The 11,189-nt window shown below is 34.0% G+C and overlaps 1 long non-coding RNA gene across 1 annotated transcript; it reads right to left on the bottom strand.

The window, feature by feature from the left end:
• Window positions 1–6,728: 6,728 nt before the first annotated feature.
• LOC128039740 (uncharacterized) lies at window positions 6,729–8,110 on the bottom strand. Its single transcript, XR_008194231.1, has 3 exons — window positions 7,821–8,110; window positions 7,383–7,738; window positions 6,729–7,259 (listed from the first exon to the last, which is right to left on the bottom strand). It is a non-coding gene; the product is annotated as an uncharacterized LOC128039740 (long non-coding RNA).
• Between the last annotated feature and the right edge of the window lie 3,079 nt (window positions 8,111–11,189).

The following is an 11,189-nucleotide window of genomic DNA, read 5'->3' as shown; positions in this document are numbered from 1 at the left end:
TGCACTTTCTCAAGTTCTTCAACAATCAAAACTTTGCCACAAATAGCTTTCATTATATTGGATAGTTCAATTATACAAGACGTCACCTTTTTTGACATACAACACCGTAAAGCAACTGGTAGTAAATCTTGCATCAAGATGTGATAATCATGTGATTTTAAAGAATATAGTCTTTGATCTTTAAGACTCACACATCGAGATATATTTGATGCATACGCATCTGAGACCTTTATATCTTTCAACATCGTGTAGAACACTTCTTTTTCTTTCTTCGACATTGCAAAAATAAAAGGCGGCAACTGAGATTTTCCATTCGAAAGTTATTGGGGATGAAGATCATGCTAAATTCCCATATCAACTAGATCAAGTCGACTCTGAAGATTGTTTTTCGATTTTCTATTGACATTCAGAATTGTCCCAATGATGTTCTCGCAAATATTCTTTTCAACATGCATGACATCAAGATTGTGTCACAAAATGTGATGCTCACAATAAGGCAACTAAAAAAACTTCTTTTTCCACAAGTCCGCCTCATTAGGATCATTCTCTTCATCAAATTCATCATCAATCTGCCGGTCAACATCACCAACATACGCCTCATTCGGTCTTCTCTTTGTTTGTATGTTGGGTGGTTGATTCATCTTTTCATAATTGAAATTTATATCTTTTAACATGAACAAGATTTCAGATCCAATGGTCTGCTCAAGAGCTTCTCTGAACTCTTCAGTACCAGCAAATAGAGTCCTCTGAAATCTAAATCTATGATTTCCATCTAACCACCGACGATACCCCATATAAGAGAACTTCTTCCCATTATATAACCACTTCGAACATGTTTGCACCGCACAACAAGGACAAGCATAATGTCTTTTGGTACTCCAACCAGAGAAATTGGCATAAGCTGAGAAATCGTTAATAGTCCACAACAAAGCTGCACGTAAATTAAAGTTCTCCTTTCTCAAGACATCATATGTTTCAACACCCGCCCATAACTGTTTCAACTCTTCAATAAGTGGCTGCATATAAATGTCAATATCATTGTCGGGACCTTTCTCTCCAGGGATAATCATAGATAAGATAAAAGAAGATTGCTTCACACAAATCCACGGAGGCAAATTGTAAGGAACAAGCACTACAGGCCAAGTACCGTATGAAGTATTCATGATTTTAAAATGATTAAATCCATCAAATGCTAGCCCAAGCCTCACATTCTGAGGATCATTTGTAAAGCTTGGAAATTTACTGTCAAATGATTTCCAAGCTAAAGAATCTACAGGATGCCTCAATAATCCATCATCGATTCGTTGATCATGATGCCATCTCATAGACTCGGTTGTCTTTGACAAAATGAAAAGCCTTTGAAGCCTTGGTATTAGTGGAAAATATCGCAAAAATCTTAATTGGCTTCTTTCTTGACTGTGCCTCACCTTCATCCTCATTCACATCTTTTGTATTCCTATTCATCCAACGAGATTTACCGTAAAAATGACAAGATCGTTGGTTTTTCTTATCACCCCAATACAACATGCAGTCATTTGACAAGACCGTTGGTTTCTTCATATCTTTGTATGAATGAGGGATTTTTACAAATGAAAACATATCACTCAAAAACTCTAATAGTAGTGTAAAAGAGTTTTCGGTCCACCCTTCCAAATATTTTAAGTGAAAAAGACTAATGCAGAAGGACAATTTTGAAATTTTCGATCCTTCATAAAGTTCTTCATTCATTTCATTAAGTAACTTGTAAAACTTCCCCGCTTCTCCATTTGGCTCTTCATCTTCTTCCCGTTTCGGTAAAAGCATTTCCACTAATATCATAACCATTTGATGCAATAATTTTAGGTGGAAACGATTGCAAACCATAACTGCGCATATTAAATGCATCCCGCAACATACCTTCCATGTCATTTTCTTTAACAGACTAATGGTAAGCATTATGAGGATAAGTCGGATTAATCATTGAAGAGGTTCTACGAGGTTTACACTCTCCATGGAAAATCCATTTTTTATACCTCCAAATCAAGCCATCAACAATTAGATGTTTGTAAACGACTTCGCGAATATGCCAATTGATGCTTCCACACTTCTTACACGGGCAAAGAATCATATTATCTTGGCTTGCATTTTGAAATTCAAAATTTAGAAAAGTTTGTACTCCATTTCGATAGTCGTTGCTTACCCTTGACAAATTCATCCAACTCTTAACCATTTTGTAGTTCTTGAAGTCTAAAGTTGACAATAAATAACGGTTACTTAAGTGTTCTAAATTGATTTAAATCATGTCATTGTACTAAAATAGATAATACATATCAAATATAAAGTATCTAATGGGTTTAAACTAATTCGTAAGTTGTTTATTTATAAGTATAATTAAGAGTAGGGAAAAACAATAGTATTGCCCAAATTTCTATGATTTATATATATTTTGATCCAAAGTTTTATGTAAGTTATGATATGATATATATTTATGTATTATGTAAGTTACGTAAGTTATGATCCAAATTTTTTATTCTTTAAATGTTTATGTAAGTTATGATTATCATTTTTAATTTTAACTTGAAATTTTAACCCTTTAATTTTTAAATTTGTGTTTTTTATCACCTTTATGTTTACTATACTTAAAAGACAAAAATTAACAAATTAATAATTATATGTTAATAATTGTTAATTTTTCATCTATTTTGAGTTAATATTTAAATTAAATTTCCATGAACTTTTTAACTTTATACTACACATTAAAATTGATCAATTTATTTTTAAAATAATATTTATGAAAAATATTAAAATAATTTTAACATTAAGATAAATATTGTTTTCCTTTAAAAATTTATTTTAATTAAATAATATTTATTTCTAAGATAAATATTATATTATGTTTTATTTTGAAATTTGAACTTTAAACGATATACTTTTAAGGATAAATAAAATATTATTTAAATTAAATTTTCTATAAAAATTTTAAATTTAAAACTAAATATAAAATTAATGAATTTAAATTTAAAATTTAAAATAACAAATTAATAACGCAATTAAAATCTAAAAGTTAGAACTCAAGTTATCATCTTCCTATTCTAATTTGTAATTTTTTATTTAGCTATTATCATGAGATAATAATTAATATAAAATATATTTTAAGAAAACAATTACTTTAACATTTTAATATCCTATCTATACGAATAACTTTTAGAAATAGTCTGCCCTCTCTGGCACGTCTCTGTCTGCCTTATTTGGTAGGGTTTTGTTCATTGTTATTAAGTCTTTTTTGATTTAGCGGCGGCTGTTAGGTTTTTGTGTGATTCGGTTCTTGTGTTTTGGTGTTTTGATTCGGCTTCATCTACGACTATGGAGACAGCGTTTGCTGAACTGAAGATCAATAAGGAAGAAGATGAAATTTTACAGTTTGATTTTGAATCAAGAACAGAAACAGAGGTTGAGACTTTTAAATTAGTGGGATGCTTTTTAACTGCTAGCATTATTCACTTTCCAGCGATGAAAAGTACATTGGCCAATCTTTGGCATCCAGTTAGGGGGGTGCAAATTCGAGATTTAGGAGGGAAAAGGTATCTATTTCAGTTTTTCATGTTATGGACATGGAGAGGGTGTTAAAGGGGTCACCGTGGACATTTAACAATCATCTATTGCTTCTTCATAAGTTGCAATTGACAGAAGATCCATTAATTGTTCCTTTGATATTTACCCCTTTTTGGGTTCAAATCCATGACATTCCTGCAGGTTTTATTTCAGAAAGGCTGGCAATTCAATTGAGAAATTTTATAGGCACTTATATGGAGTATGATGGATCAAATCTGGGAAAAGAAAACCGAAATTTTATGAGAATCAGAGTTCAAATTGTTGTCAGATACCCCTTGAAAAGAAAGAAACAGATCTTATTTTTTGGGAAAAGTTCATACGTTAGATTCAAATATGAGCGTCTATCTCTTTTTTGCTTCTATTGTGGGCGATTGGGACACAGCGACTCTTTTTGTGAAGCGAAGATGGCGGTAGGAGTAGAAGTTAGGGAGATGGGATGGGATCTATCCTTGAGAGCTCAATCTCAAAGAGTTCTAGCGATGAATAGCGTCTGGTTGCGAGAAGAGGAAGAAGATTGGGTTAGAACGAAAGAAGAGGGTCAAGTGTTAAGGCCTAGTACCAGAGTTTCAAGGAGAAGTTTGGGACAACATAGAAATAAATATCCTATACTAGGATTTAATCTGGAAGGACAATCATCAATCTTCAAAAAGGATGAAAATTCGTATACTTTGATGGATCATGATTTAGAAGATAGGGCGTTAACATTAGAGGAAGGGAAGAAGAGAGCAAAGAGGGAGGTTGATGAGGTTCTTGTCGAGGAAGATAATAGCACCTTAGCGTTAAGGATCCGAAGAGTAGGAGATGCTATTGTTGATATATCGGCGGCTGCCAAGAGGCAAGCCGACCGGTCACAATGAAAATCTTAAGCTGGAATGTTCGGGGTTTGGGGAGCCCACAGACAGTTCATAGACTTCGGCACTGGCTGAGGTTATATAATCCCCATATAGTCTTCTTTATGGAGACAAAAGTTGACAGTAGGAGAATGGAACAAGTTCGAAGAAGGTGTGGATTTCTTAATGGAATTAAAGTGGATGCGACAGGGTCTCGAGGTGGATTATGTTTAGCTTGGCGTAGGGATATTGATATCAGACTTCAAAGCTTTTCCAAAAGTCATATCGATGTGCTTATTGAGGACATAGAGAGAGGAAAGGATTGGAGATTTATTGGTTTTTATGGTTCTCCTTATTCGAATAAGGAAGAATCATGGAATTTGCTGAGATATTTGAGTAACGCAAGTGAGTTGCCTTAGATGGTTTGTGGTGACTTTAACGAAATTTTGTATGGCGCAGAAAAGAAGGGGGTTTACCTCGTGAGGAAGGGAGAATGGAAGCATTCAGAACTATTTTAGAGGATTGTAATCTTAGAGACATGGGATTCTCTGGACGATGGTTCACTTGGGAAAGAGGTAATCTACCAGAAACAAATGTTCGGGAACGATTGGACAGGGGAGTGGCTATGGAAGAATGGATTTTTTATTCCTGGATTTTCAGGTTAGACATATGTCTCATTCGTTCTCAGATCATTGTCCGTTGCTCATCACTACTAAGCAGGAAGATAAGAGAAGATTTGCTAAAGGATTTCAATTTGAAGCAACGTGGGTGCTTGAGGAAAGTTTTTTTTCTGAAGTTAAAAGTATTTGGGGGATAGCTAAGGGTGACGTGCTGAGTAAGATGGATAGTTTGAAGAGAGGCCTTACGATATGGGCTGATAAGATACAAAAGAGCAGGATGGGGAGGAAAATGGCTCTAATTTCAAAGCTGGGCAGTTTGGAGGAGAGTGAAAGAAACGATGAAAATTTAATAGAGCTCATTGATACAAAAATTCATCTTAATTTTGAGATTGAAAAAGATGAGAGCTATTGGGAACAAAGGGCGAGGATTAATTGGCTGAAATTTGGGGACAAAAATACAACATTCTTTCATAAACAGGCAACTCAAAAACGTCAGAAAAATTTTATCAATAGAATGCAATCAGATGATGGTAAGGAAACTGATGATTTGTCAGAAATGGAGGAAATTACTAGGTGTTATTTCCAAAAACTGTTTTCGGCTGGGAGGAAGGGAGTTTACGATAGAATTATGGCGGGAATCAAGCAATGCATATTTGAATAGGACAATCAAAAATTGAAGGAGAATTACACAAAAGAAGAGATATGTGTGGCACTTTCAGAATTAGGCGCAACAAAAACACCAGGAGAAGATGGATTTCCGGCAATTTTTTATCAGAAATGCTGGTCAATTATCGGAGAGGAAGTTTCATCGTTTTGCCTTACTCTTCTGAATGGAGGTATGGATGTTACCTTAATAAATAAAACGAATATAATTTTAATCCCTAAAATTCCTAATCCTGTGAATATTTCCAATTTTAGACCAATCAGTTTATGTAATGTGCTTTATAAGTTGTTGGCTAAAGTTATTGCAAATTGTCTCCGTCTCGTGATGAATAAATGCATTGATGTAGCTCAAAGTGCTTTCGTTCCTGGGAGACTAATTAGTGATAATGTTTTATTAGCATATGAAGTTCTTCACTCTTTAAAGAATAAAAGATTCGGGAAAAAAAGGCTTATGGCAGTGAAATTAGATATGAGTAAGGCATATGACAGGGTTGAATGGTGCTTTGTCGAAGAAATAATGAAGAAATTAGGTTTTGATCCAGAATGGGTTGAAAAGCTGATGGAATGTGTTTCTACAGTATCATAATCAGTGGTTCTTAATGGAGTCAATGGAGAAAGATTATTCCCATCTAGAGGCCTTAGACAAGGAGATCCTTTGAGCCCATTTTTATTTCTGTTTTGTGGAGAAGGAATTTCTAGCCTTCTAAGGCAAGCAACGGAAGTTAATTTAAGTCGAGGAGTGAGAGTTAGCAGAAATGGTCCGCTAATTTCACACTTATTATTTGCGGATGATTGCATTCTGTTTGGAGAAGCCACAGAAAGAGGAGCTACTGTTTTGAAGAATATCTTAAAAGAATATGAGATTAGTTCTGGTCAATGTGTTAACTATAATAAGTCCACAATCTTCTTCAGTACAAATACACAGGAGGATGAAAAAACGACTATTGTTAGGATGCTCGGTGTTCGTAGTTCGATCAATCCAGAAAGGTACTTAGGACTTCCAAATTTAGTGGGCAGAGGAAAGAAAACAGCTTTTCAGAGGTTGAAGGACAATTTAAAATAAAGAATTGATAATTGGAGTGTTAAATTTCTCTCTCAATGGGGAAAAGAGGTTTTTTATCAAGGCAGTATTACAGTCAATTCCAACTTATTCTATGGCGTGCTTTTTACTTCCTAAGTCTCTTTGCAATGAATTGGAAGGTATAATTGCCAGATTCTGGTGGGGGAAGAATAGGGGTAAGAAGGGGATTCATTGGTGTACGTGGAAGGAGGTATGTGACTTAAAAGAAGCAGGCGGACTTGGATTTAGAAAACTTGACAAATTTAATATCGCATTATTAGCTAAACAGGCTTGGCGTCTTATTAATTATCCAGATTCTTTGCTAGGCCGAGTATTGAAAGCTAAATACTATCCGAATGCGTGTTTTCTAAAGGCTCAATTAGGAAATTTACCTTCGCTTACCTGGAAGAGTATCTGGTTGGCAAGAGGTATTCTTGAAAAAGGACTTTGCTGGAGGGTTGGCAAAGGAGATCGTATTGCTGTTTGGGAGGACCTCTGGATTTCGGGCAATGAAGACGACAGATTGCAAAATCATCAGAGAGATGAAAATATAAAGTTAGTTTCGGATTTGATTAATGCAGATAAAAGAGAGTGGAAAGCTGTCATACTTTCTATTACCTTCAATGCTGAAGTTGTTAAAAAGATCTTGCAAATTCCACTGGCAACGACAGCAACTGAAGATTTTCAAGTCTGGAGAGGAGAACTTTCTGGCATTTTTTCGGTTCGAAGCGCATACAAACTATTACAATAGGGTTCTCAAATTCCTATTAATTTACAAACCGAGACTAAAGCTTTTTACAAAAAACTTTGGAATCTACAAATTCCCTCAAAAATCAAAGCTTCAATATGGGGATTCTCTTGGAACTACTTTCCTACTTTTGCTAATCTGAAGAAAAAACGAATGCTTGCAGATGCTCGATGTCCTCGTTGTAAACTGGAAGAGGAGGATTGCAATCATATCTTCCGTGAATGCTCTACAACAAAATAAGTTTGGAGACTCACACAGTTATCATGGGTGCTTAATAATACTCAAGATACTTTTTGGAACTGGCTTACATGGGTTTTTAGTCGCGGTACAACGGAACAATGTCGAATCTTCTACTGCGGGCTTTGGACCATCTGGACGAGAAGAAACAAATTTGTTTACGAAAATAGACAAACAACAGGCAGGGATATCTCTTATAAAATTTCAGATTTTTTCGCAGAGCTTAAAAGAATCGAGGAGAAGAAACTTATCTTGGCAGATGATGGTGCCCCGCGAACTGAAGAGAGTAGTACGAGAACCTCAATCTACTTTGATGCGGCCTTTGACCAGCAAAATGCAAGATCTGCTTCGGGTTTACTTGTCAGAGGAGAGGGAGGGGAGATTTTGGTCTCAAAGTCAGTCATTCACACCAATATTGCATCTCCTTTCGCGGCAGAGGCACATGCAGGGTTACAAGCTTTAGAGTTAGGAAGATCTATGGGGCTTACAGATTTACAAATAAAGGGAGATTCGAAAGCGATTATCAAGAAGTGTCAAAGTTCAGAACAAGACAAATCGGTCATCGGAGCACTCATCAGAGATATTCAAGAGCTTAAAACCACTTTTAATAGCATCTGGTTTTGTTACATTCCGAGAAATGCAAATATTGTTGCCCATTCGATTGCCATCGAAGCTTTAAAGAAGGGAGAAGAACATTACCTGGTTGGGGCGATTCTGAATTTCGTTCGTCTAGCTGCTGAAAGGATGAACCCAAGATTTTAAGATTGTGAGGAAAGTGGTGACTGTTGGAAGGAGTAGCAAACATAAATAAGATTTGGGGAAATCTGATACATTTAATGACTGAGTCAGTGATGGAATTGAAGGAGCGCTGGAGGAAGAGTAAAGCAAGAATCTGGACTGAAAAGCTTTCAGATGAAGAGGGATTTCGATAATGATAACAGATTGCAGAAAATTTTTTGGTTACTGTTATCCTTTGAAACAGATGGGACGAGTCAACATGAAAAGGTGGAGTATTAATTGCGTCCAGCTGTTTGAAGTGACTGGGCATTTATTTCTTTGCTTTGCTTTGTCTTTTCATTTTCTGTTTTTCTTTATGTTCATTTTTATTGGGCAAACTATATAGCCCAAGTTTTGTTTTACTTTAGCAGACAGCAGGAACTAGCCCAAACATATTGGGTATTATTTTGTCTTTTTGATTATTTATTTATATAGCCCAGTTATATTATTCAAAAAAAAATTTAATATCCTTGAAATGAGTAACTTTATTAGAAGAAAAATTAAAATTTATTTTAAATTGAAATATGATATTAATTTAAGTCATTTTACTTAGTAATTAATTTATCTCAAATGAGTAAACTTTTGTTCCTCAACGCAAAGAAATAATAATATATAATAGTAAATTTAGATTTTAATATTTATATTTTTATCAATTTAATCCTTATTATTTTAGCTAAATTTAAAATTATAAAATAAAAAATTATAAAAATAAAATTTAACATAGTATTATATGTTACATTAATAAATAATTTAAAATTATAAAAATTAAAAATTAAAAATAAAATTCAAAATATAAAAAGTTCATAGAAATTCAAAATATATATTAAAATTAAAATGCATTCATATCACCAAGCATTCATATCACCAATATTAAAATTAAACTGCCCTTAAGCCGAGTCTTGGCTTATTCATGCTAGGTACATACGCATCACCTCTTTTCAAGCATTAACTAAGCTGAAATTTAATAGCTCATTATGTGATAGTGGTCGAAGACTAAAGAAAACAGTAATGAAAAACAACCATTAATTCTAGTCTGTACCAGGTATTAAAAAGGATAGCGCACCTTCGCAACGAACTGCAACCTGCACTGGGACAATGTTATCTGCCAACTCATGCTGATAACTAATCATCTCCAAACCCAAACTTAAATGTTTCCCCAAACCAAAACCTTGCAAGAAAACAAATTAACATTCATAAAACCAGTACAGTAGATACACACACCAAGTGCTAGCAAATATTTACCTAAACCAGTTTGCAAATAGAAAACAAAAATTCGTGAAGCTTCCTCACGTGCTAACAAATTTCCTAAACAACAATCTAACACAACTACTCAAGAGGCTGGCAACATTTCAGCAAAGCAGAAAATAAATAATAAGTACAAGCGAAGAGAAAGCCGTAGTTATAAAAATAAGGGTGAAATTCACTGCTATTACCTTTACACACTTTGGCCTGCTTAATTCGGTCGGACCAAAAAAGAGAGAGAAACAAAATATTTGGAGCTCAGTAACTACCCTTCAAAACTGTGCTCTATATCAAGAACTTGCTGATGTAATCACATAACATAACTATATGTGGATATTTTAATCACATAAGAAACTTAACAAGTGAACTGAAAACCAGTAACACCAAAGCTGTCACCACATATGCTAGTTCCATAAGCTAAACCAAATTCAAACATATGATCTTATTCATACCTGGAAGACAAGATGTTTATTCAAATCAATTGTGAATTAGTGTGCAACCATCTTCGCAATTGCATTAAAGAAAATATCTGTTTAGTAAAGGATTAATAAATTACCACTTTTTTTTAAAGAATAACAAAAAGAGATAGGATGACACAATATTCCACTTATTTTAGACTACTCCATAGAATTTTTACCATTACTTAACCTCAAAATTTCAATTTTCAAACACATTTCAACACTTAACACTCGAGGATAAAAAGCATAAATCAGCTTCCCACAGGGACGAACCACAAATTAATTTTATTTAAAATTTGTTCAATTTATAAAATACTAAACAAAGATTCGGTTACATCATATCTCAGGCATTAATCAGAAATTTGCAGGAAAAAGGAAAAAAGAAAAAGAAATAGTGCTACTCATCTCTTCCACAAAGATCCGGTTACATCATAAGACAATGTACTTAACATCATAAAGCTACCCTAATCCCTAATTCTGAATCTAGAACCAGTACAAAATGTACCATCATCTCCCTACTCATCTCTTCCACTACTCTTTTACGTCTCTAATCAGTGTACTTAGTGTTCAAAATATCATAGCTACTTCTAGCTAAAATGCATGTTAACTAATGTTAACTAAAAAAATATAATAAAGCTGGCTATGACCAAATAAAGCTCTCAAATACAAATAAGTGCACCAATGAAACAATTAAAGTTACAAATTTATCATCATATAGGCTTAATAAACATAAAACATCAAAACTGCTCCAATCCAATGAAAAAAATAAACACATGAATGCGCAATTAAACCTCTCATTTTCATGCTTGTATTCCATAAAACTAAAGCAAACTCTATAGTCTTTAACCAAATTTATATCTAAAAAAAAGACTATCAGCAACATCGATCAAATAAGTAGTAGCAAACCCACAGTTTTTCTTAATGTGAAATCGAAACAAAAAAGTTCAATTAAAAAAAAGAATT

Source organism: Gossypium raimondii, chromosome 1 (genome assembly GCF_025698545.1).
Source record: "Gossypium raimondii isolate GPD5lz chromosome 1, ASM2569854v1, whole genome shotgun sequence".
In the NCBI taxonomy this organism is placed as follows: Eukaryota; Viridiplantae; Streptophyta; class Magnoliopsida; order Malvales; family Malvaceae; genus Gossypium; species Gossypium raimondii.
This window is presented reverse-complemented; position numbering and strand designations above follow the sequence as displayed.